The sequence below is a fragment of the Lissotriton helveticus genome, chromosome 3_2 (genome assembly GCF_964261635.1).
Source record: "Lissotriton helveticus chromosome 3_2, aLisHel1.1, whole genome shotgun sequence".
Taxonomy (NCBI): domain Eukaryota; kingdom Metazoa; phylum Chordata; class Amphibia; order Caudata; family Salamandridae; genus Lissotriton; species Lissotriton helveticus.
In genome coordinates, this window is record NC_136062.1 from 234459622 (window position 1) to 234486288 (window position 26667).

Here is a 26667-nt window from a genome sequence, read left to right on the forward strand (position 1 = left end):
TTAGATTATGCCAATTGTGTTGGCTACATTAAGTGCATCATAGTCTGGAGGTAGACGCACATATGCCTGCTTCTCGCCATCTGGCCTGATCAGTGTGTTGACCTTGGCAACATCAATATCATAAAGCTTCTTTACAACCTGTTTGATCTGGTGCTTGTTTGCCTTGACCTCAACAAAGAAGAACAGCGTGTTATCTTCATTCTTCTTCATGGCTGACTCATTGGTACGGGGTAACTTAATAATTGCCTAATGGTCAAGTTTGTTCCAACGAGGAGCACTCTTCCTGGCATACTTCGGTTGCCTCCTTAACCTCAAGGTCCTCGGCCTCCTGAAAGTGGGGGCTGTCTTAATTTTCTTCTTCTTGTGACTGTGTACCCCCTTAAGAACAGCAGTTTTAGCTTTCAAAGCCTTGGACTTTGATTTGGTTTTAACAGGGACTGCTTCCTTCTTGGCCTTCGGTGCCAAGGCAGAAATATAGTACTTGGGAGCCTCTATGCTCCTAATACGGAGCAACCTGCTTTTCTGGCCCAACTCCCTGCATGCTTGCCCCGGTGCAGACTGGCTCAGCGATATTAGGTGGCAACTTTAATTGTATTACCGATACTGGACTGCTCTCATCCCCACTCTATGATGCTCCCATACACAAGATAGTGGAGTGGTCCCAGCAGTGGCAACAGCAATGGGGGATGATAGACTCCTGGAGGGCTCAAAACCCTGGGGAGAAGGACTACTCATTTTTCTCCACGATGCATGAACTTCATGTCCGATTGGATGCTATATTTTGTTCTCCGGATGTGCATGAGTGTGCGGTCTAGTGAATACCTAGCTAGAACAAACACTGACAACAACCCGATATTAAGTTTAGTGTAGACCCGTGAGAGACCCGAAATACCCACCTGGAGCCTGAGACCCGAGGCATGGAGGATCAGATCTTCTATGCTGCAGTGGGTACTGCTATAGGACAATACTTACTAGAGAATGCCAATACGGCTATGAGTCCCTTTATAGAATGGGATGCCTTTAAATGGTCATCAGGGGACGCTGTATCACGGAAATGGTGGGGACACGGATGGTCCTCTTACATGACATACAACTGGCGGAGCAACAACTCCGTGAGATTTAGAAAGAAAGTCCTGGAAGGGTGGACAAGCATGAGGATCTATTAAAGGCAGAAGAAGCAGTGGCAACCCAAGTAGAGTGACTGCGTTGCTTCAACTATAAAAATTATACGATGCACGTCCATTCAGAAAGGCACATATCTGGAGCTCTCCTGGCTTGGCTGGCAAATCCGGCTTGGAGGGGGAAAGTGATACTAGAATTCAGGGGGCAGGGAGGAGAAACATACTATAGGCAGCAGGATATTTATTAATGATCAGTTCCTCGAGTACTATACTAGCCTGTACAAAAGCAGACTGACCCTGTCAGGAGACCTAGACGAATTCATAAGAGATGTGGAACTCCCGAGACTAGATGAGGAGGCTGCTGCTAACTTAGGCAGTGACCTAGAGATCGTGAGGTGAGGTGAGAGCGGCTATCAAGAGTATGGCCAGAAATAAGACGCCGGGGACGGACTGGCTGCCGGCAGAATTCTACTTGACTTATCCTGAATTATTAGCTCCCCGACTGGTAGACCTATACAATTGGGCAAGGCAAGAGGGGTGACTCCCCAAGACAGCGAGGGAAGCGGTTATCATCGCACTTCTTAAGCCAGGGAAACCGGCGTGGGATAGTGCGGCATACCGACCGCTCTCCATGCTTAACTTGGATTACAAAATCCTGAGTAGGATATTAGTTTCCCGCATGTGACGACATTGATACATAAAGACCAAGCGGGCTTTATCCCCACCTAGAATACAGCTCAATGTTAGATGGCTATTGCATGTGATGGAGGCAACAAACATCGCGGTTGATATTGAAAAGGCATTTGACAGCCTCTAATGGCCTTATCTATTCCAAGTGATGAGGAAATTCCAAACTTTATTGGGTATTGACTTGCCTAGACCTGCCTCCCACTTTTGATGTAATAGCGCTTCATGTATTATGCGTCTATAGAGTCATGTGACCGCTTTAAAAGTGCCTGCCGCTATTACTACGTATTCACACACTGCCGACGTCTGGTGTTCTGGGAGACCCTCCTGCTAATGTGTCTGTATGGCCGCTGTGAGAGCTGAATATAGAAGAACATCTCTCCCTGGAAGGTCATATCGTTCCCGTAGGTCATTAAACGGGTTCATGGCGCTTTCTTCATACATCAGAGATCTCTATGGACTAATAAAATATTATGCTGTTTTGCTAATATGTGGGGGTATGCTGTGGATGAGAATAGGGCAACCGGAGCAGTTGCCACACAGGGAGCAATGGACCATTATGCCAAATAATTTTGATTCATTATACCTGCAACTAGACCTCTTGTATTGTATGATTGTGCTGAAACCCAATAAAATTTGTTTACAAAAAAAAATACAAGATTCCATGCTTTGCAGAGCTTCTTAAGTTTGGATGACCTAAGGGGCCAGAAGGGTGCCATGTTGAGCTCCAGGGAAGTCCCTGTCTCAGACATAGTTTTTAAAGTAGTTGGGAACCTTTTAGGAACCTGCTAAATACTTTCTAAAGGCCTAAATGTCTTTAATACTTTTTAAATTCTAAACAGTTTTAATATGGGACTTAACACAAGGCCCTAACAGCTAGTCTAAAACCATTTTTAAAGAATTTGAAATTGACGAAAGTATTTTTTAACTAATGACAATTTTGGATTCCTTAGTGAAATCACTAATTAACCAAGTGGTGGAAGTTAAATTGCAATTAGCGAAAAGGGCGGGGAGTGAGAAAACACTGGAAACAGCCAGGGCATGGATAGCTTTGGTGGAGCTTCTAAAGCACTCAGAGGAGGAGAGAGATGACCGCTTAATAGAGGAGCCCTGGCAACACAGATTGAACCCAACACCCTAAATTCTGCCGTATGCCAAATGTCATGAGCGCACTGGCGTAATTGCACTCCTCTATGATAAGCCTAAGGCTGCTTGACCACACTACCCCCTGTTAGAGTACCTGGGATTGCCATAGCAAGCCCCCTTTCCCCTCATAAGGGAATTCCTGGACTCGTTACACATTACGTTTCATTTTGATATATAAAGAGCCAGCCAGCCACATTTGTGGTACAGCGGTGGGATACAAGACTTGACACCAGATGCAGTGGTGCTAACAGCGTTGGGAGTCCAATGGGGATCTGCCTAGTCACAGAGGCGCTGAAGGAGGAGACCGGGAGGCCAGTCCGGTGAAAAACAGTGGGTTTGGTTCTTGCGTTGCTGGAAGGCATAGGGACACATTTAGTCCTTTTCTTCTTGGGACCGGGTGTCCAGTTGCAGAGGGTCTTTGGGGTGTCTGGTTTCTCTGTCCAGCAACACTTGCGGTGGACGGGACCTGCCAACAGAGGCTGCAGACGACATCTGGGAGTCAACGAGGGATTACTTCACAGTGGACTCTGTACTTTGAGGACCACGTTGACACTGTTGGCCCACTGCAACACGGGCTAGGGGGCTTGGATGCAGTGGTGATTGGCAGCGTCAAGTTTTGGTAGTGCTGGAGTCCTCTTGGTCCTTCTTGTGCTCTCTGCAGGATGCATGGAACAGGTCCGCTGTCCCTCTGGAGGTCATGGTTCCTGAGCAAAGGCTGCCAGGTCTCCCAGGTTTTGGGTAGTCAGCAGCTGCAGGACAAGTCGACTTCTAGTGTAATGGGTGAAGTCAGCAGACTGGCAGGTTTGGCACCAGGTCAGTTTCTGGGTCTTCTGTTCTTGCTGTCCGACTCTTCTCAGCCATCTTTTTTCTTCAGGTCGTTGGGATCTGTTCTTTTGGTACTGAATTTAGGGGCGTGAGGGGAGTGTAGGGTAATAGCCAATGGGCTGTGTAGTCACTATACCCCCTATATGATCCCTTCCTGTGGGAAGTGGGGATATCCCTGTCCCAGAATTCCTAAGTATGCCATCACAAAGATGGCTACTTATGAAAAGTGGTGTCCACCTCAGTTTAGCTCACCTTAGTGGTGGTACTAGCCTTGGGGTGGCACGCCTACCTGACCAGTTAATGTTCCCACATGTCCAGCTGCCAAAGGGGGTCGGCTTCCTCTCCTGTGAGAGGAGCCAAATTCGCATTTCAAGGGCGGAAGTTCTTTGAAGCTCGCCTGCCTAGGAAGGCTAATCTCCCTCTTCTTGGACAGGCTTTTGTTTTGTATCTCCAGAAAACCGATTATCTCACCCTAGGAGGTCAGAACAATCTCAGTGGCAGAAAGCAGTCAGCGAGCACACCAGAGGCTTGTAGGTTTTATGGGGATACCTTTAAGGTGCTCTCTGTATGCATGTATTGGTAAATCCAACACTGGAATCAGTGTGGGTTTATCAACACAAGAGGTTTGATACCAAGCATCCCTATTTGCAGTGAAGTCATCATGTAGCTAGGGAACTCGTTTTCACCACTGCATATCTGCTCATGCAGGTATGCCCTCACATGTAAATGTAAAATGTAAATGTAGTACTTACATAGCGCACGTATCACCCCCGGAGGGGTCTCAAGGCGATGTACACATACCGCGGTGGAACCCTTCCTGGCCTTTCCCTGTGAAGTGCCCACTCCTGGGCACCCCCAAGGTGAAGTCAGGCATCCTAGCGCTGTTGGGGCTGTTGTGGAGATTAAGCAAGCTATTGCCCAGAGTTGCAGAGTGGGACCCATGCTTAGAATAGGCACCGAGGCGAGAATGATCAGGTCCGGGGAAATTGAGCCCAAGACCCGCCGAGGCAGGAATTGAACCCTGGTCCGGACCAGACCTCTGCATCAGGGTCTGACGCTCTAACCATTTAGCCACACTTCTCCACATGTAATACCAAGCACCCTGCCTTAGTGCTGTAAGGCCTGCTGTAGGGGTACTTACAAGTACTACATGCAGTGTTTGGGGGCCTTGAACACATGGATATGTGTCAGGTTGTGTTTTCAGTTTGGTCTGCACCAAAACGCGATGCCTGCGATTGGTAAGTGTGTGGCACAGTTTGTGCTGCAGCCCTTGGAGGACCCTCCTTAATACTTCAGGCCCGGGGTACCATTTACTTGGGACTTGTAGAGGGTGCTAAAACCATTGCCAATCAGGGGATCAATTGTACAGTTTTGGGAAAGATCTGACACTGGGGCATTGGTTAGCAGAAACCCAGGTCACATCCAGTCGAAATCACATCATTTACCAAGAAGAACGGGGGAAGGTGACCATGTCAAAAAAGAGTGCTTTCCTACACCCTCCATGCAGGAAAACAATCTAGCAATGTAGTCTATGACAATGCGCATTACTAACAAGAGGAGTCGTCTCACTACCTTGTGACTCGAAAGACTTCTTTGAAGAAAAGCAACTAGCACACTTCCGAGCCAAACACTAGATGGCAGGAGTTTTAACAGAAAGTGAATCTACAGCACTACATGCCACGACCGGATGTCAACTGGGTAAGAAACATTTTCCTTTATGTTCAGAGATGCACCAAGGTAATTCGTATTTATGCATAGTCAGTCATGGAGGATGTGTGTTAAAGCTTGGGTTAACCACATATTTGACTCTAGTATCACAATTATATCTCCTTTTTAGGTCGAGCGACCTATCTCCATGCGCATTGAGCGGGAGCGAGATATATAGGGCTTTAAACAGACTTTAACTAACTGGCGATTTGATGCTGTGCCCGTGCGCTTTTAGGTCAATGCGCAAGCGCATTGACTTAAAATGCGCTTGCACAGCATCAAATTGTCAGCCATCTGTTGCCCAGCTTGGTGCCGCTCCACCCCCTGCGGCATCAAAGGCTTTCACGGCCGGCCGGCCTTGCTTTCAGTTTCACGAGCGCTGCATTGTTTTCACGGCCGGCCTCCGGCCGTGACTTGCATTTCTCCTTCCTTCGTGATGACGTCTGATTTTACATGTTTGTTTACTATGTTTTGTCATTGCTGCTTGTTTAACACATTGCGGTAGCCTCAGCTGTAATGGTATTGTTTGGTTTTCTTTTTGTTTTGTAACCTGTGAAGGTATTGTTTGCCTTTGTAACTTTCGATTGTGTTTATGGTGTTTGATTTCCCCACGTTTTGGGATTATTGTGCTTAACTTGATATCGAGTTTATTGTAGTTTGCTTTCTCTTTGTGACTTACAATCTAGTTTATTGCTGCCCAAATACACCACATATTTTTATTTATTTTGTCTTCATAAATACAAAAGGTTTTTCTCCAAAGCACAAACATCTATCTTCTGCCCAATTGCTTCTTATAATTAATACTTACCACGATCCATTAATCGCATTATACTTTTTTAACACAACCATAGAGCAAACTGTTCAACACATTTATACAAATTAAGCAGAAAAATAGCTGGTCATCTACAAAGCAGTATTTTATGGTCCAGCTACAGGCAGAAAGCATGTGCGCCTCACTCAACAAACTATACTATATTATAGTTCATCTTTAAACTCTACACACTCTCTGCCCATATTAGTAATTTGCTTATGTAATTCCCCATCGCAAACGGTTTTCAGACTTTGGAAATGTATTTAACCACAGGGGAACGATTTGTGCTAGCAGAGTGGGGATATGCCTATGAAGTGATATGGATTAGAAATAGGCTATAAAATGGCACTGCAACATAACTGGTATTTTGCCATAATATTAAGATGGTGTGTAGAGACCATAGAGCTAATGGGGTTGGTGTTGAGTCATGGGCAGTGCTATGAATCGTGTAGTGTTTGTAGCTTCACAAGCTCACAGGCTTTCTCTCCTTTTGTCATACCCCACAGCCATCTGTTGCTTTGAGACCGGCCTCAGGCCGGCATTTCTCCTCCCCTAATTATTCACTGCATGGCCGGCGGCACATCAAAGGCTGCTGCTTCCCATGCGTCTCGTCACCCTTCCTCCCTTGTTGTTCTTTGCCTGCTGGTTTATTTTGCAGACCGTAGTTTTGAGTAAGTACTAAACAAGCAGCTTGAAACACCACGCACCATTCCCTCTTAGTTCCTGAGTTTGCACGACAACACTTTGACTTAAAATGTAACTCCACAGAGCCGCTTTCAATTCTAATGTAAAGGAGTAGCAGAGGTGAACGCCACTAACACAGTTCATGGCAGTGTGCCTTTATTTATTTATTAAAGGTGCAGCTTTCACTTTGAGCTTGCATTTCTTTGTTCAGAATCAGCGCCACTTTCAGGCCCCCTGATTAGTTAATTAAATACTATTAGTTTTGTGTTTTCCTTCATTACAGAAATTTAAAATAAACACCTGGCTATAGTATGAATGCAGCTCATTACAAGGAGAACCCTCACACCCCCTCACCCTCACATACCCTCACACCCCCTCACCCTCACACCCCCTCACACAACCCCTCACCCTCCCTTACCCTCACCCTCACACCCCCCACCCTCACACACCCTCACTCACCCTCACACAACCCCTCACCCTCACACACCCCCACCCTCACACACCCTCACTCACCCCCTCAGCACCACCACATTATCACTCAGCACCACCACATTATCACTCAGCACCACCACATTATCAATCAGCACCACCACAGCACCACTCAGCACCACTCAGCACCACCACAGCAGCACCACCACAGCAGCACCACTCAGCAGCACCACTCAGCAGCACCACTCAGCAGCACCACTCAGCAGCACCACTCAGCAGCACCACCACAGCAGCACCACCACAGCACCACCACCACAGCATCACTCAGCACCACCACATTACCACTTAGCACCACCACAGCACCACTCAGCACCACCCCAACACCACCCCAACATCACTCAGCACCATCCCAGTATCACTCAGCAGCACCACTCAGCATCACCACAGCTCCACTCAGCACCACCACAGCACCCCTCAGCGCCACCCCAGCATCAATCTGCGCAACCATTCAACAACAACTGGTTCAAATATGTTCTCTCAATGTTTCAAGCTTTATTACAAATGTCACAAAAAGATGTTAATTCCACTTCTGTTCTTGGATTTTCGTCACAATAAAATACACTGAACATAATCTTCACAAAAGTTATTTACAAAAGTTTAAGCTATTGCCATTATAAATTAAAATCACTTTTATTTAAGTATTAATTATTTAAAAAAATTAAAAGCCATTGTAATTTGTAATATCAATACATCTAAGTCACGTAAATACAAAACATGTTGCATTACAAATGCTATAGGTGTCACATTTGCGAAAGTTATAACTATTGGCATTGTAAATGAAAAAGCTATTAATTTAGCTATTTTCAAAACCAACACATAAATAAAAAAAATTGTCATTTACAAGACCAATAGCTCAAACTTTCCTAATGCGAGACCTATTGCATTGCAAATGCTTGTTGGGTAATGGGTATTAACCAATTACATGTGTGCATTAAGCAAAAATTGCTCAGTGGCCTGCAAGGGTAGCCTATTTAACCTAGTGGTATCTTGGAACAACTGAGGGAAAAAACACGATTTCCCATCATAAGATTTTCTTTAATGTACTTAAACTTAATATCTCCCACTATGTATAATTTCAAACATTTTCATAAAGAAAACATGATTAAACAATGCAATTGTCTAATCTGTCAAAAAGAGAAGCAATGAGTGGTGGCACAGATATTCCTTTTTATGTAGAAAGATGTATTGGCTCTGCTCATTTAAGATTCCCAGAAGTTGCTCTGTACCATCGTGATCTACTTTGCAAGTTAGTTTACATGTTTGCTCCATAGAGCAAGGGTTCCTGAGAACACTGCCTATTTAGGTGAAAAATGACTGCTATAATTGACATCTGAAGAGGGTTTTTAGTTGGACCACACATCTTTGGAAACAGCATCTCTCAGGTGTGTTTTTAAGGGGGTAAAATGGGGCTTTTGCTTTTCTTTCTTGAGGTAAATCTCCTCTTACCTACTCTCCCGCCCGCTATGTCTGCCCTCTTTATAAGTGGGCTTTTAATCCTAGAAAGGTACACATTATATGGTGTGTCTGAGAGACGTATTCCAGTGATGGTTAGGATTTGTCAAGTGATACCATAATAGGTAGAGAGGGGTAGCTTAGGCTGGTATTTAGTGCTAGTGGTGGGAATCCACAACACATCAGTCTACTTCCCATGAGCTCATAATTCCAAAGCAGTTGAGCTCGGCAGACATAAATTACAAGAATTTAAGGCGTTTTAAACAACAAGGTGCTCACTGAAGTCTACGTTGCACAAAATTAAAAGAGAGAGGGATAGAGCCAACAGTCACCTCTTACTTCCTCCTTAGCAAAACTCCATCACATGATAGTAAAGCTTGGTTATAGAATTCAAAGGATGAGATTACCAGTTATTAACTCATCCTTTTAGTTCCATAATCCAGTTTTACCGTCTTGAGAGCGAGTTCTGTGAAGCCTTGTGTATATGAGGTAGAGCAATCTGGTTGGCACAGAAAAATATTAAATATGTGATATGTATGCTTACAGGTTCTCAAAACTGGTCTAAAGGGTAAGGCCTCCCCAGTACATTGGTTAGAAAAGATTTTTGGTTTTATTGTTTTCTATTCTACTGCAAATCTGTGATGGTTGTATGTGGCGGTAGTGTACAGTTTCATTGTGTTATAGTTCTTGATTTAAATGGTGAAGTGTTGGGTTTTGTTGGTTTTGGGTCTTTGTGGGTGTTATTACTCCAAACATGTTTAAGTGCAGAACTGTTCACAGGAGGGTGGCCATATTGGACCAACAGCATTTATATCCTGTACATCACCTTTTAGCCATTTCAGAGCATTGAAGAATGTGGCGAAATGGTTGTAGAAAGGACAATGCAGTGGAGGTTGGAAAATTCTGCTTTGGGCTGCGATAATAAAGTAAAGTTGAAGTAGCCGTTTGATGAATGTGCATGAAATTTTACAAACTCTTTACCCATCTAGCTGAGTTTCCAAGTGATATAAAAATAGCATTTTCAACTTTAGAGGATTTGTTTCTGTCCATTACACAAAAATCTGCTGAATGGATTCACACTCTTTTGTGGCTTAATGTAAATCCATTCAGTAGTCACAAGACATTTTCTGTGCAAAAAGATATTGGGTGGGCTTCGAAGGGATATTTTGTTTGGACCCTAAATTTGCAATTTGGATGCAAATCTGAATTTGTGTAGGTTCCTCAAAGTAAGTGCATATCCAAGTGGTCTCATTGGCTGGGTATGTGTACAAATATTAGTTGTGGCCACCAATATGCAAAGAGAGGGATCCACAAAATCAATGGTGGGACGTTTAATCTGACTAATTGAGCCTTATCCAACTCCAGGGATTATGTGTTGGATCACAGAAGTGCAGATTCAGTCTTCAGAATAAAAATATATGTTCTGTCGCAGAATTCACAGATTGAAATAGGAAAGGGCTGATCACTTTCTCTCTTTGGATCCTAGATATTACAGTGGGCAACAAAGATTCATGTTTGGTCTTCTGACAAATCTTTCAAAATATGGGTTTGTTGATCAAAATTTAATAGGAATTTTTACTTGTGCATACAAATATTGGCCAAATTAACACTGGACTTTGCTGGAATGTAGTGTATGATTGACTGAAATATTTGTGGTGTGATGCCTGCTTAATAGTAGGCATTCACCTACCAACCACTTTTGGCCTGTGCCCCTCTCCTTCTCAACGTCCCTTATCGCGAAATCAAGACTCCCTCCCTCGTCCTCTGCTTAGGAACCAAAGTGGAAATAATGATGTGCTTCCATTCTTGCGCTGGAAGCAGAAGTCAGGTGGTCTTTTACACCAGCTTACTCAACAATCGGAGGCAATGTGTCTACACCCTCATGAGATGGTCTTATGCATGACTTGGGAAAGCTTTGTGAGTCTGCCTTATTTTTATTTTTGTGACTTGCTTAGGTTTTCCTACAGTGAATGCGACAACCCCTGCCAGCTCACAACTTTTTATCAGATGCTGAGCTTTACCCATTTGCCAAAGTTAAACCTTCAATCATAGTAGAGTTGCCATCTGTCCCCTCAAAGTACACCTTGAGTCAATTATTCAATCACTTATTTATCAATCTGGTTTACAGGCCTTTTTTCTGCACCTCTGGCTTGTCCTCCACTGCGAAGGTCTCGCCAGCCCACCGTAATTGTGGTCCTTGCCTTTACTTAAATGTGTATGTACTTGAATGTGTGCATTGTATCTGACAAAGACTTCTAGGCGCAGATTCCTTACCTTAGATTTATCCTCGGGCTTCACAATGGATCCGTAAATTTTTCTTGAGCCCTACCCCTTAGTGCTCGTATGTGGCATCATCCAGCTCCGCGTGGCGGCGGCCGCACCAGAAGTGATGTGCGCGGCACCTATGTAAGCGCCACCCCAGCGCACTGACTTCATTTCTTTTCTTTCTGCGCCAGTCAGCGCAGATCCAGGAAGAGCTACCCCTTAGGCAATTTGTGACTAGATTTTTTTTCAAAGTTTTGTCAGTCTTTTCCTCCGGGTGTGGCAGGAATGTCATTAAAAAAGGACGGCTTCAAGCACCGCGGCGCCTGTTACCGCTCTATATCGGTGAGGTATGCAACGGTTACCACGCATTTTTTACAACACGGTACCGTTACCACGCTACTTTTACCACGCAAGTCGTTACCACGACTTGCGCTCGGGGGCGCTCCAGGATAGTAAATTGTTTAATTTACTATCCAACTCCTTCCCTAGAGTCCACGGGGACTGGAGTTGGAATAGTAAATTAAAAAAATTACTATCCAGCGCCCCTCCACGCAAGTCGTGGTAACGACTTGCGTGGTAAAAGTAGCGTTGTAACGGTACGCGTTGTAAAAGAACGCGTGGTACCGTCATACATCCATCGGTGACTGACCCGCATCTTGTGTGCCTTTGGTGCCTCGAGCGCAACTACGATCTAAAGACCTGCTCTGATCTCTGCACCATTGGCCTCAAGACCTTGAGCGGAGCGATCCCTCAAGCTACGGGTGGCTCGACATGCGAAGCCACAACTATCCAGATCCCGGTCGAAGGGAAGGTCGCGGCAGTGGTCGCAGAATCTGAGAAGCTTGGCGCACTCGTAAGTCGTCTAATCACCCTGACTGGAGCAATGCCTTCCAGGCTAGAGCATGAGCCCTATTCTTATGGGCTAGGACTTTTCAAGGCAGGTTGAACAATACAAGCACGCTGAATGAAAAATGACTGTTACAGGTTTGTAAATACTTTGAATACAGTTGAAATTTCTGTTAAATTACTTTTGATTTCTTTGCAGATAACTTTTTAGATTAATTCTTATACTCAGTGTGATATGCCTAGATATCACACTGGGACACTTCCTAGAGAAAAGGTAAGTAAGCACGTTTTTGTATATTTGCTGTTTCTTAGAATTTCATATAAACCAACTCCGCACTTAACAATTTTCAAAGAAAAGCAGTCAATGCATCGGAGGAAATGAAGTTATCAGTTTACAGGTAAGTACTTGGTTGTGGGAGTTGGATTTCTGGGGTTAGAACCAGTGTTCCCCCGGGTCGAGGATGCACTCTCAAAGCACCCTCAGCTTCACTAGGGCGGCCTGGTGCAGAGTGCTGAGGCACAATGTTATCCAATTGGGGATAGGAGGCCTCCGGTCACCAGCAGGCCACAAGGTTGTGGGAGAAAAGTTCCTGGTGTTAGGCTCAGGGCAAAGGGGGTCCTGATTTGGCACACAAGGTGCACCCACATGGGCAGACAGGGGCCGGGTGCTGGTTTGGCGTCTGGTGCCCTGTTGATTTCAAAGGGGATTCTCCAGTTGCAACAAACACTGCAGGCTCAGCGACGAAGATCTTCTTGAGGAAACCAGTGGTTGGAAAGGTAAGTTAGGATGCCTGGAGATGCTGGGACACCGTTGGTTTGACCACCCAAGTCCATGGGACGTTGGGTGCAGGGGTATGTTTAGGTGTCGGGTTTTTCTTACCGGCTCCAGCCGCTGTCGGGGATCCTCCAGAAAGGGGTTGCAGGCATCGATTTGAGATTAGAGGTAGGTCAGAGATCACCAGATCAAGGTCCGGTTCGCCGGGGAGACCTCCTTGTGGTGTTGGGCCACTTGAACTCAGGCGTCTCGTGCAAAGTGTTGCAGAGTCACGGATTTGGCTGCAGCCAGTGTCTTTGGGTGAGCTAATCGGTGCTCACAGGAGACAAAGTCTTGTTTGCTAAGGCAGGGCAGGTCCTCCGTGTTCTTGGGGGCTGCAGATGTAGAACGTGCTGGAGCAGGATCGAGGTGGGGCAGGCCAGTAGGGCTGGGGCCATGTCAGTGGGCGCCCTACTCTTCTTAGTTCAGCACAGCTTCGTTGATCCTTCTTCTCTCTTCTTGTCTGGGGAGGCAAAGTTCGGTGTTGCCCCATAATACTAGATTTAGGGGTGTAACAGGTAGGTACAGGTCGTAACCAAAGTGTTCCTTTCTTGGAGTGGGTACACCCCCTATTATGCCACCCTACAGTGTGAGGTGGCATATGCCTCACTCTGGTTGGCTGGGTCCCCCCATCTGCAAGATGGCGGGGACTGAGTTAGATTACACCTCACCTTCCCCACCTGATGGGTGGGGTTGGCAAAGGTGGGCACACCTCTCCTCCTAACTTGGTTTTTCTGCTGATTCTCCTGCCCAAAGTGAGGGGTCAGAACCGGTGGGGGCTAGTTGCTTTGAGCAGGCTGGAAAATGCCAGTCAGCCAGCACACTAGAGGACTAGTTGGGTTTCAGAAAAGACCACTGAGATGCCCTCTGGGTACCTTTCACAATGAATCTGACACTGGCATCGAGGTGTTTGATACCAAACACCATTATTTTCAGGATAAATTCAGTCCTCAGCACATGCAGTGCATTGAACACATGGTGAAGAAACCTCTAACCACTGTGAAGTATCCTTTCAGTTGATGTGAACAAAAAGGGATATCACAATCATATTTGTACTGTGGAAACCCATGCAAGAAATATTCTTTATATGTAAATGTTATAGCATTATATTTGCAGCTCCTAATTATGTTGTGTCAACATCACCCCATCTCAGTGACTCCATTTGGTGGTGCCCAACATCTCAAACCCTCCAAATCCACCTGTAATATTTGTGTGAAACCTGGAGATCAACATGTGATTGTCCCCACATCTCTCTAAAAAATAAGAGAGCCTACCTGTCAGGCTCGGAATTTCTGCCTGTATCGTCTATAATGGAGAGTGCATCAAAACCATCCCTGGTGACTTGATCTGTAGTGTTCAATGCAATGCATAATATATTGTATGTGGTTGGAATTTGAAATTGGTCTTATAGCCCTGAAGAAGTCACATGGTATTCCCCTATCGACAAAACACATGTTGGCTGGGCGCAAAAAATTAAAGACCAGGAAAAACATAAAAAAATTTGTGTGCGATTATTAATAATGAATTGTCTTTTATAATCATGCGTGTGCTGAGGATTGCATTTATCTTGTAAGGACCTATGGGTCACGATTTGGAGGGTTTGGGGTGATTCCCCTCCCCTGGAGCACTGCAGTTAATTGGGTCCGTGACATATAATTAAGAAGTAATTTTGTGAGCGCCAGAAATTTCCTAGTACAAACTCACCCCAGTAGGACAAATTTATTTTTTATTTTCAGTGCAGCCATTTTGTAGCTGGGTAACTTGTAAGGACCAGGGCCCAGTGCATGCCCTTAAGATGGCTGCCTGATCACTTGCAATATCTAGCAATGGAACTAGACACCACAGGGGCCTGTCTGCTCATGCAGATGCACCTTTACATATAATATAATGCACCGCGCCTTAGAGCTCTAAGGCCCTGGAAAGAGGTGACTTACATATAGTAAATGCAGTGTACCTTGGCATGGCACAGAGTTCTCTCACCGGAGAAGAAGCCAACCACATTTGGCACCTGAACAGGTGGGAAAATTAGTCAGATAGGCATGTCCACCCCAGTCTAGTACCACCCTTAAGGTGGGCTCCCTGAAGTGGCAGCAACATTTTAAAGTTAGCCATATTAGTGATGACAAACTTGGGAAGTCTAGGACAGGGTTGTAGCCCCTTCCCACAGGAAGTCGTCATATAGAGGGCATAGTGACCCCAGGAGTTGGTAGCCCATTGGCTACTACCCTACACTCCCCTAATGCCCCTAAATTCAGTATTTAGGGGACACGCTGGCACCAGAAGAGTAGTTACTGCCAAACTATGAAGGACAATGAAGAGCCGCAAAAGCAAAGACTGAAGAAGAGCAACTGACTTGGCACCAGCCCTGCCAGCACGTCTGCATTTCCCCATCGAATTGCGCTAACGTCGTCTCGTCCTGCAAGCTTTTGTACCTCCAAAGCCTGGGAGGACTGTCTGCCTTCAATAAAGATTCAAGGACTTATGTGGAGCACCGGACCAGCTCTCCTGCATCCTGGAGGCACCTAAAGAAGAATCGCAAAGATTCCAGATCTGCCAAAACCCAATGCTGCCAAGCATCACTGCACCCAAGCCGAAGTGGACCAGTGGTGTCAGCGTGGTCCCAAAGCCCCCGAGTCTACAATGATTTCACCCCTCATGAACTTCCCGTCGTCGCCTGCAGCTGCCCTCAAGTGTCCCCGTGTCCCCTACCATCACAAGGCTTGAAACCTCTGGTTGGTTCAGTCCGGCTGACTTACCAGTCAAAACCTGTAGCCTCTTTTCCTGCAGATAATCCCCATTGATTAGTATTGGGCAACCGACACTGTATTGTACCACTGCACCCGACAGCCCTACCTAGTGCCACTGGAGATGACCTGCTGGCACTGCTTTGGCCCTTGCCCTATACTCACCCAAAGTCTAGGAGATTAGTCTAGTAAGTCTCTGTACTCTACCTGAAAGCCATGCTTGTTTTTCCTCCCATAGGACAACATTGCAGCTTCTGAAAAAGGAACCAGTTATTGTTCTTTTAAGTGTCAAAGTATTTCTCTTGAAGATTGTACTTGCCTCATATTTATTCTGGTGCCTAAACATGTATAAAGGATATGTGTTGTTTTTATAAATTGGTTTGGATCTCCTCCTGAAGTTGTGTGCATTTATTGACTGTTGTGTGTATTTGCTGTTGTCTAACACTACTCTCTGATAAGACTAAGGCTGCTCGACCACATTACCCCCTAGAAGAGCACCTTGGGATGGCTAGAGCAAGCCCTTGTCCACTCATAACGTAAAAGCTGGGCTCGTTGCACAGCATACCTCATTTTGGTACATCACATAAAGAGCCAGCTTCCTTCAGTACTGCAACAAACAGGGCTGAGTGGGGTTGTGAACCCTTTCTCAAGAGGCCTTGCGTCTCTGAGCATGGCTGGAACAGCAGGGCAGATTCCTGGTGCTTCAACATTTGGCGGGCTCTCTGAAAGCCAGAGCAGACTAACTCAGCTGTAGATGCCTAGCTACTCACGAATGGCATCTACATCCGGAAGTGGTGCAAGGTCTTTTTCTGCAGTGGGAAGAGACTTGGTTAGATTTGTTCGCCACCAACGAGAATTAGAAATGTCAGCAGAGCTGTGTGCTGTAGTTCCAAAGCAGCTCTTGCTCAGAGACTCTTTTTGTGTCAAGTGGAGTTCAGGCCTCCTCTACGCCTTTCCACCCATACTACTCCTGCCCAGAGTTCTCAAGAAGATCGGGTACAACCGGGCCCAAGTCATCCTTGTGGCTACGAACTGGGCATCGTAGAGTCTGGTATCTCAAGCTGTTGATCATGGCCATCATTCCGCCGATCAGGATGCTCCTTGGGGAGGATCTTCTGTCGCAGCAGCGGGGGAGGGTACTACACCCCAAACTTGTCAACACTCAGTCTTCTTGCGTGGTGATTGAGCGGCGACAGTTGACAGCTTTCAACCTTCCACCCGAAGACTGCAATGTTATTCTGGCAGCCAGGCATCGATCCACCAAAACAGCATAATTCTGCTGTTTGGGCAAGTTTGTGGCATGGTGTACAGAGAAACGAGTTAACCCTCTTTCTGTTCACCGTTTTCATGATCTTTTGTTGTTCTTTCCCTTTCCCAGCGGGCTCTACTCTAGGCACTGTTAAGGGATATCTTTCTGCTGTCTGTGCTTTTCTGCGATTGCCTGACCAACCTTCCCTCTTCTAATCTCCTATTGTACATAGGTTTGTGAAAAGTTTTCTTTTATTTATATTTAATTAAAGTACTTGGCATATCCAAAAACTGTTTTCAACCAGTTACCGTAGGGATACTCAAAGTGCGGCCCGGGGCCCGAATGCGGCCCTCCTAACCTTTTAATAGTGGCCCCCCTGGTGAACAGCAACACTGGGCTGCTGTTCACATGACAGAGTAGGAACATTCAGAAAGCTGTGAAACAAATAGGCATACTTCATTTACATGATAACTAAAGTAACCGTAAAGAAGAAAAGAAAGTGTCCTAGACAATTCAAACACCTTTAGCTTTAAAGACGTCTTGCACTAAACAAGTAAAAACATGATGAACTATGCAAACTACAAGAAAGTGTATTTTATTACCAGACATGAGCGTTTTACCTTAGTAAAATAGATTATATCACTGCATTGCAAAGCATTTATTAGCAGTAATAGTTTTCAAACATGATCTTAGCAACATTCCTGCCGCCCCGTTCTGAACACGAATGTCATTAGTGAACCAAGAGACAAGTCATTTGTCTGGGTCAACTTATGTGTAGCCTTGGCTGTTATGTAATTGGAGCAACATTATAGTTTATTAAATAAAACACAAGAGAAGGTCTTGTACAGCACACGTCCTGAACTCCGTTATTTTGAGTGGCTCTCATATGTGGTAATGAAGAAATAGGAGGCAAAGTGAAATTAATCAAGAGGGTAAGCCAGGACTGAGACCAGGTTTTCTGGTTTCACATTTTGTAATTCAGCCACCAGATCCAGCATCTCTTTCCCTCACGTTTTACATCAGAAGCTAATAGTTGGACTTTAATTCTTGGCGCATGAGACTAGAGCATTGGTGGCAGACAGAATTCACATGAAGGTGCAGTTTGTTGTCCACACCATGCATCTTCTTTGTGTCCCCCCTACGTCCACCTTTCATCACCAAGACCCTCGCATTACTTCCATCAGTGCGGCCCTCTGGCATGCCACAGACAGTACTTTGCGTACCCTGAGAAAATGTTTGAGAGTACCCAAGTGTTACAGTATAGTCCACAGAGGTAAACGTTGTGATGAGGCAAGTACAAAATTATTGCAGTGTAGGTTGCACAGAAAGGCCTTTAATGATCAGACTGATCACGATGTTTCCGAAAACCGTTCGGTCGGATTCCCAATGACTTCAATGGGAGCCTGTGTTCCAACCGACAACCTAGACTCCCATTGAAAAAAGTGGTTGTCCCAGAAAACCTTGCACCCTGTGATGGGCTCCTCTTGGGGCCTGCCACACCGTGCATGCTTATAGAGGGGACCCATTGGTACCCCCACAGGCCCCAACCAGAGTTCAATGGGTTAAGGGGGGGCCTGCTGTGGGCCCCAAAGTCTCATTCCAACGGCTGCTCCTTGTCGGACAAACAGATTCAGAATGGCTGTCTGAATCCGACATCGTAATGCGTCAGTCGGAAACGTGGTCCATAGGCCTGTCTGATACGGCTCCGACCGACTCGGTTTTTCCCGATGCCGATTGGAACCGAGTCAGAATGCCCGAATGGTTTCCGACTATCGTAATTGGTCAGTCGGATGTGTTTCCGAATCGGTTGGAAACGCAGGTTCCGAATCATCTGATTCGGACAAACTGAATGCCATTCGGAGCCTTTCCTACTGACTTCGTAATCGGCCTCTTAGTGTTTTGTTAATGTGCTGATGTTTTTTTATGATGTACTGCACAAATTTTAGTTAAGTGTGTGCGTCAGAGCTGGGTATGGGTTGAGGGAGGGGGTGGAGTGGGAGAGGCGGGGGTTCTTCCGATGAGTAAAGTTGAGATCTAGTACGGAGTCTTTCCCAGACCCATAATGTGCTCACCAGTGTCTTTCTCAGTTACAGTGCGAATCACTGTCTGCCAAATATCACTATGAATTAATGTTGGGTATCTATTTCAACCTCTAAGTAAAGTTAATATGCTGTTCATTGGTGTCAGTAGGGTGCTTAGTGGGCCTGGGCACATAAATAATAAAGTTCAAAAACTCTCGCCATGAATCTGCCCTGATCATTTTGTACTGTGAAGGTTTCCCATTTAATCTTGTTTCCTGGCCAGGCTGGTTTGATTATTGTTGATCAAAGGCAATTGATAAAGCACTTAAAGATTGGCATATGAATGTTCATCAATATGAGTGATCATATCAGCCATCGTCATTGGAAAGCAATTCCAAAGATTCACTTTATCTTCTACCTTGGTCATGGCTGCACCATAGTTTTCGCGCAGCACACATCGGTGTCACTACTCACCCAGATTCTCAGGTATTTCATGGAAGAGTTGCATCATGTTAACTGGAAATCTAGTTTGCATTCTGATTTGCTTGGTGTCGGTGGGAGAACTACTGATTTGCCCTAGTTCATGGTTATCCCTGACAGGAAGACAAATCTGAGATACTCTCCTATAATGGATAATGTTTATATAACCGCCTTAAACGAATACTCGCATGTCATCTTCGTACAGTGAGTGTGCAGCAGTCTCGATGTATTTCAAAGAGGTCTGTATGAGTGTAAAGGCTAGAAGCTCTACAGCAATAACAAATAAATTGGAGACTAATGGTCAACCCTGCCTGTTGCTCCCGAGAATCTCGATAGGTGCAGAGTTGTTATTTTTGGCGTGTGCCACTGGGTGGCTAAATAGTAATTTGACCCGACCAATGAATGTCTTTCCCAGATCCATTCACTTGAGAGTGATGAACAGGTTCCACTCTAGAGTCGAAGGTTTTAGATGTGTTCAGAAGAGCTGCAGTAGCACTGATATGCGGGTCAAATATGTAGTGGGTCAAAAATCGTTCGTAGGTTACGCAAGTTCAGTTTGCCCAGAATTAACCCTGATTGGTCCAGTGGGATAAGATTCAGGAGGAGAGTTAGTAGTCTTTTTGCTAATAATCTAGTAAACATCTTGGTGCTTATAAGGGAATGAGGGTGGTATGATCACACTTATGAGCACATTTATCTTGCCCTTATGTTTTAGTGGGTCTTCCCAAAGGATAATAATATCCACTTGGTGCTTGCCTCCTCGCACACTGCAAGCAGGTGGGGACAATATGTGCATGTATTCTTTTTAGAATTCGCTAGTTAGTTTGTCACTCTCTGATGCTCGGCATGCCTTTGATATCCTGTTTAATTTTTTTAAATCCAGATTAAGATTTCTAGGTATTGACAGGGTGCATTGTTAAGCCAGTGCAGTGTTAACGAGGTAGGTAGTGATGTCTATTTGAACTAGTTTTGTTTTGATGGTATAAAGATCAGAATAGAATTTGGTACACCCCTGCAGAATGTGTTCTGCCACATATTGGTTGCCTTTCGCTATAAAGAGATCTTAATGTAATTGCCAGCAAAGGAGCGGCAAACTATATGTGCAAGTGTTTTCCAGGGTCTATCGCTCTTGCCATATTTTATGGTTTTTAGTTAGGTAATTTGGCTCAATGTCTACTATCTCATTGAGTTTGCCAAGCTTAACTCACATAATGTTTATCAATTTGTCATTCGGGGTTTTCCCTTAATCGTTTTCTGGTGTGCATAGTTTGTTCTCATGCTTGTGTCGATGTGCCCTAAAAGGTTTCAATATGCCAGCCTGCCTAGATATATATAAAACGTAAATGTTTCTCAAGAGCGTTTCTGCATTGTCCACCAACTGTGCATTGTGTGTGAATTTGTTCTTTATTGTGGTCTTAATTCGTCCCAGAAGAATGTGGCCATCAGGGCCTGCTGGCAAGCATCTAAACGTGCCTTGCACTTTAGAACCAAGAATGTGGCAATCAGCATGACAGGGAGTCCTCCAATAGCTTTTTAGGTCTCTCCTACGCAGCGCGCATGCGCTGCATAGAAGGAGACCTTTTGGAATTGATCAGCATTTTGGCCAAAATAATGCACGTTTTGCATTGCTTTCTATCGCAACACATGCACGTTTGGCGTTTCCGTTGCAGGAGCGAGCAGCAGCACCATGTGTTAGCAATTATCGCGCTCGCTCCCGCAAGGTAAACGCTGCATGTCCCTGCTCTCGGCCGCACTCCCCCACCCCTCCCACTTGATTATTATTGTAGGCGGCCACTCCCCTTCCTGTATGCGACGCTCGCCGGGGCCCTTGTCTTTCAGCGCTTGTTTGTTGTGCTAAAGCCCCTCCTGCTGCGCTTTAACTTTAAAGGCGGCCACTCCCCTTCCTGTATGCGACGCTCGCCAGGGCCGCGCTTGTTACAATTGCTCACAGTTGGTCTCGTGATAATTTCAATAACTGCAAAATGTTGTCTTGGCAACTATACATTTAGTGACTACAAGCTGTTGTACCTGGGTACCTTTTGGCGAGGTGCCAAAATAGGGTCAACAGTACCATCGCCACACAGCCGCGTTTACACTGCTGCTCTCAACAAGGGGCAAGGGTGCCATGGGTGCAAGGACAGAAAATGGCCCAACTATTTGCTCGTTTTAAAGTAAAAAACATCTAAACATTGTTTCTGAATTACGGTTGAGGAAGAGCTCACTTTCAATGTAAACAGTACACAATAAAGTTCACAAAGCCAGGTCCGATGTTCTGTCTTTATTCTTAGTGAGATACAACAAACAGTCACCGAATGTCGTTCCTTCTGACTGACTTCGTCAGAGCAAGAAAATGTTTTCATTCATCCCACTGAACTGCTGATCCATTCATTCAGTGTCTGATGTGTTTTTACAAGCAGTCACATGGCATGTGCTCTACATATAGGGTGATGTTGGTCACAAGCATCAAATAGCGGTTTTCATGTACAATTGCGTTGCAATGGGCACCTCTGAACTGGCGCTACTGCACCTGCTACACCACTGATAACCACGCCCCTTTTCCTCGCTCAGACGAACCGTGCCGGAGCTCTTTTGCGAGAACCCTTTTGTGCACGCCGTATGTACGCAGTGACCCTGCAAACATGGGGGTCTCCGTCGAGCACTTCCATCCACCAACCTACTCTGCGCATAGACAACTATGCACAATTCCTGCTCTCAAAAAGACAGTATTCCGGATGCACTTGTCTGTCACCATGCCCAAACCCAAGTCTCTCTCACTTCCACTGTTTTTTTTTTTTTTACATGACACACGTGCACACAACTTAACCATATTTCCATTAAATAGCACAGAAGCCCATCTTGGGGGACGGGGGGTGTGAATTAGTGAGTGTGTGTGTGCGCGCGTGTGGTCTATCACCAGTGCACATGAAGTAACAGTAGATGTTGTATCATCAGGATAATCTGCTGCATGGGTAAAAACGTATAAGCTCCAAACGACAAGACCTATTAGCTATCCCAATGCTTGTGATTAATGGAAGTTGTCCAGGAGCATATGTATCTTACTGTGTCTTTATCTACACCTGACCAGCTTTAGCTAAATGGAGGGTTTTATTCTAGTTATGCCTGTCATTTGTTGTGGCCAGTCTCCCTGAGTGAGTGTTGTTTGAATCTTTTCCATTGCAAATACACTTTGATAGCCCCTTTCTAAAGTGCAGTTGGTCTTAATGCGAAATCCCATGTCCAAACACTGTCCAGTTGAGCCATTTGTTCCAGTGCTTGCTCACTGTTTTGGTAGGCTGAAAAAATCTTCACGATGACCAACTGATTTGCGATAGGTGCTAATACACCAACAACCCTCTTCCTTCTTACAGACCATTTGAGCTGAAAAACCGAGATCAGTTTCAACATAAGTTGGTCTCTGGAGTCTTAAGGATAGTCTCGCTCCAGAACACAGCAGGTTCCTTTAACAGACTGGAGTCTTTTGGGACTTGTTCTTGTGGCTATCTGAACCCCTCTACAAAACCAAGTGTGGGATCTGTGTGTCAGTATCAGCGGTGGGTTTTCTCAGCTTGCTAGGTTTTTTAAGCGGTTTGGCCTTGAATTTGTCAGCATGGTCTACAGACCACTGAATTGCCAACCTTTACAACTAGAAATGCTAGAACGTTTGAATTGAAGTGTACCCCTCTGTCTGGTAACTCGGCAAATAGACTATTGCTGGCATAAAAAAAATCGTAACCAGCTTTGAAACTGTCAGAGAACACTGCTGTATTACGTAATATGAGTCATATTTCACACTGTATTGCAAAATGTTTAAGTATTTTTATGATTGTAGCTTGTCACTAGAAGGAGTGATCTCGTTCTGATTTATTTCTTTTTTGCCTTATATTACATGCTGTCTTAAATGCCTAACAATAAAATCAGATTATTGCGCTGACTGCATATAGTAATTTTCTGTTACTTACAATGGGCCTGATTTAGACCTAGGAGGACGGGTTATGTCTGCCAAGATCTAAATCAGATCTTATGTATCTTGCAGTCTTGGATGCTTGACTTTGCTCCATTTAGAGTCAAGTGCTTAAAAGGGAATAATTAGCTAATCTGATATTGGTGACACTATGAATAAATGTCAGTATTCCCAGGATACAGCAATGGTACCTTTCATGATCAAAGAATTGGTGTGTTTCAGGAGCTATTAGAACATGAGCATCTCAATGGATGCTATAAAAAATGGCCTTACCAAACCAAACATAACTTTTTTCACACAAGAGCTGAATTGCTTCTAGATGAAAAGTTTCTTCTGTATATCCCCTAGCTCCATATTCGACCTAAATAAAATCTGTTTTTACCTTATGACAAAAGTCCTTCAGTGTTCTTCACTTAAATAATTTGTGGCAGATCATCTTTGGTCTCATAATGGTATTCTTTGAAGTATGCCAGGTGTTGCAACTTTCTTCACAATTGCCAAAGCTAATTTGCACCGCCACTAACCCATTACATTGTAATTAAAACTTAAATATTGACTGTGTCCTTGTTTTCCTTTCCTCAAATAATTTTTTTTGAAAGTTTTACAGAGTACAACCAAAGTAACTAAGGAGACGATAAACCAAATGATAAAAGAAAAAATATAACAGCAGGTGGACACTAGTTCCCTAGTCTGTTATTCTATACAATTGTAACACAAGATAGAGGTCTACATGTATTGGCAGACCTGTGAACAATCAAAAGCGTGCAATCATTATTTCCATGTGTAGCGCTACAGTGGTACGAGTACCAATATAAGAGTAACTGAGACCTTTTACTTAAAATTAGATCTTGCTAAACCACCTTTAAGTTATGTAAAAAAAAATAGTAACATTAAAAATAATAATAAGGCCAATGGCTCGTGTTAATAAAGATAGATACACTTGATAGTAATGTAAGAAGTGCAATTGAGGTAATTATAATGTTCTGTTCGGTTAGGGTACGGTATTTCTCGTGTGTACCGTGGTGAATTGAATGTCAAAGGTTGTCATGGGAGTTTAAAAATGAAGGAGGAAGAGTCCATAGTGTTCCACATTTTCCTCGAAGATGTGCTCCACGGGGTAAATAGTAGAGTAGTGTTGTCAGCTCCTCTTAAAAAGATTAGCCACTCTTGCCACATCTTGAAAGAGACTGACTTGAATGATTTTCAGTTACTTAGGATTATTTTGCACGCCAGAGTGAGCATTAAATCAACTAAGTCTCATTTGTTTACGTTTTGTATTTGTGGATCTAGGTACCCAAGTAAAATATATGAGAATTCTCTATTTGGAATGATATGTTGGGTGTGTGTTATATATTCAAATATCCGATCTCAGAATGGGTGCAAAATTGGGCAATGAAATAGCATGTGTGGAATATATGAGTAAGATTCAGCTCCAGTTTCTTTGTTGTTTTTAGCTGCCCATGGGCTGCTGTTCTCTGTTCCTTCTGGTAGCCACATATGCCTACACACCACTGGGGATGCCACAAGGCTCACCTCGCCGCTCACCTCCCGCCCAGAAGCTAAATAAGGGAACATGGTCACACCGGGACCTGACACTGCCTGTGCTTGCTCATCCTCTTCCCCATACCACTCACCGCGATGGCGTCCACCCTACCTAGGCCCCCCCCCCACGTTCTTTCGTGGAATGTCAACGGTCTGTTGGACTGCATAAAACGCACTGCTGTCCTTCGAAGCGCTCACCGGCATGCACCAGACATCCTGTTCCTGCAGGAAACACACCTTCTGGGCTCACAATGTAATTTCCTCGCCCGATATGGGTTTGACAGGGTCTGGCACTCTGTGTTCACGCTGGGCTCCAGGGGGGTGGCCATTTTACTCCGGAAGGGGCTGCCCTTAACCCTGACACGAGCAGACACAGACGTACAGGGCCGCTGTGTGGCCCTGACTGGGAGGATTGAGGGACACCCCATTAACCTCCTATGCACATACATCCCTCCTGCCGTCATGGCCCCCGCCCTCCGCTGCCTCACACTGGTGATTTTCTCCTTCCCACAAGACCTGATGGTAGTAGGAGGTGACTTCAACGCTCTATTACAGCCATCAAGCGACACAACTGGTGCCCCATCGGCGGCTCGCCTTGCCTCTGCAAAACGCCTATCTGACTGGCCCTTGGACCTTGGCCCTTGGCCCTAGGTCTCTGCGATGCCTGGAGGGTGTGGAATCCCCGTAAATTCCAATTTACCCACAAGTCGGTGGCTCATCATACCCATTCTCGTATTGACCTATTTCTACTCTCTGCCGTGGACTATCAATTGATGTCCGGGTCCACAATTTTACCCAGGGGTGTCTCTGACCACTCCCCTGTCTCCCTTCGCTTCGGACATCCCCCTGGCGGTGTCCGTGGGGTATGGCGAATGAATGCCTGGTTCTTACAGGACGCAGAACTCGCAGAGTCCCTCGGGCAGGAATTGCAGCAATACTTTTCCACAAACGTGGGCTCGGTCCCCTCGCCGGGCACGCTGTGGGAGGCCGGCAAGGTCGTGATGCACAGGGTGACTAGGGGTATGGTCCACGCGAAACCCCTGGAACAATCGGCCCGACTCACGCAGCTGGAGAATCAGGCGGCACAGCTGGAGGAGGCCCAGGCTACCAATGATGGTGACGACTCTGCCCGACAACTTACACTGATCCGGGTGGGGTGATAAAAACGGCACACTCCTCCATAATCTGGTGTCATATCCTAAAGCCAATCGCATTATTTCCGAGATTCGGGATGGAACCGGAGCCCACCACACTACCTCTCATGACATTGCCCAGACGTTTGCGGACTAATATGCAACCCTCTATGCGGCCCACCCTCCTCTTTGCTGTCCGAGACTGGGACTCAGTTGCCCTGCCTCTCCCAGAAGTACTCCGAATCCCTGGACCGGCCCTTTTCCCCGGAAGAGATACATGGGACTATCTCACTGTTGCACTCCGGCAAAACGCTTGGGCTCGACGGTTACCCCCAGGAATACTATGCGGCCTACCAAGACACGTTGGTCCCGCACATACAAGACCTGTTTAAACACATGGTCGAAGTGGGGGCCTTCCCACCAGAGACAGATGTGGCCACTGTTGTAGTCCTCCCGAAGACGCAGCCACCCTCCCTAGAGTTTACGGACTACCATCCCATCTCCCTTATTAATACGGAAGTAAAACTCTTCGCCACCGTGGTGGTCCAACGGTTACGGCCACACTTACAAGACCTGGTGCATCCCGATCAATACAGCTTCATGCCTGCCCGGGGGACCCAGCACTGCATACGCCATCTCCATCTCGCCCTGGCGCATCGCCATCTCCTCTAGACTTTGAAAAAGCATTTG

At 45.5% G+C, this 26667-nt stretch overlaps 1 protein-coding gene and 1 pseudogene across 5 annotated transcripts in view; one reads left to right on the plus strand and one right to left on the minus strand.

The window, feature by feature from the left end:
• LOC144826401 (large ribosomal subunit protein uL23 pseudogene) lies at window positions 1–26640 on the minus strand (annotated as a pseudogene).
• SIN3A (SIN3 transcription regulator family member A) overlaps window positions 1–26667 on the plus strand; it is an 865613-nt gene that overhangs the window by 832571 nt on the left and 6375 nt on the right. The window lies entirely within an intron of this gene.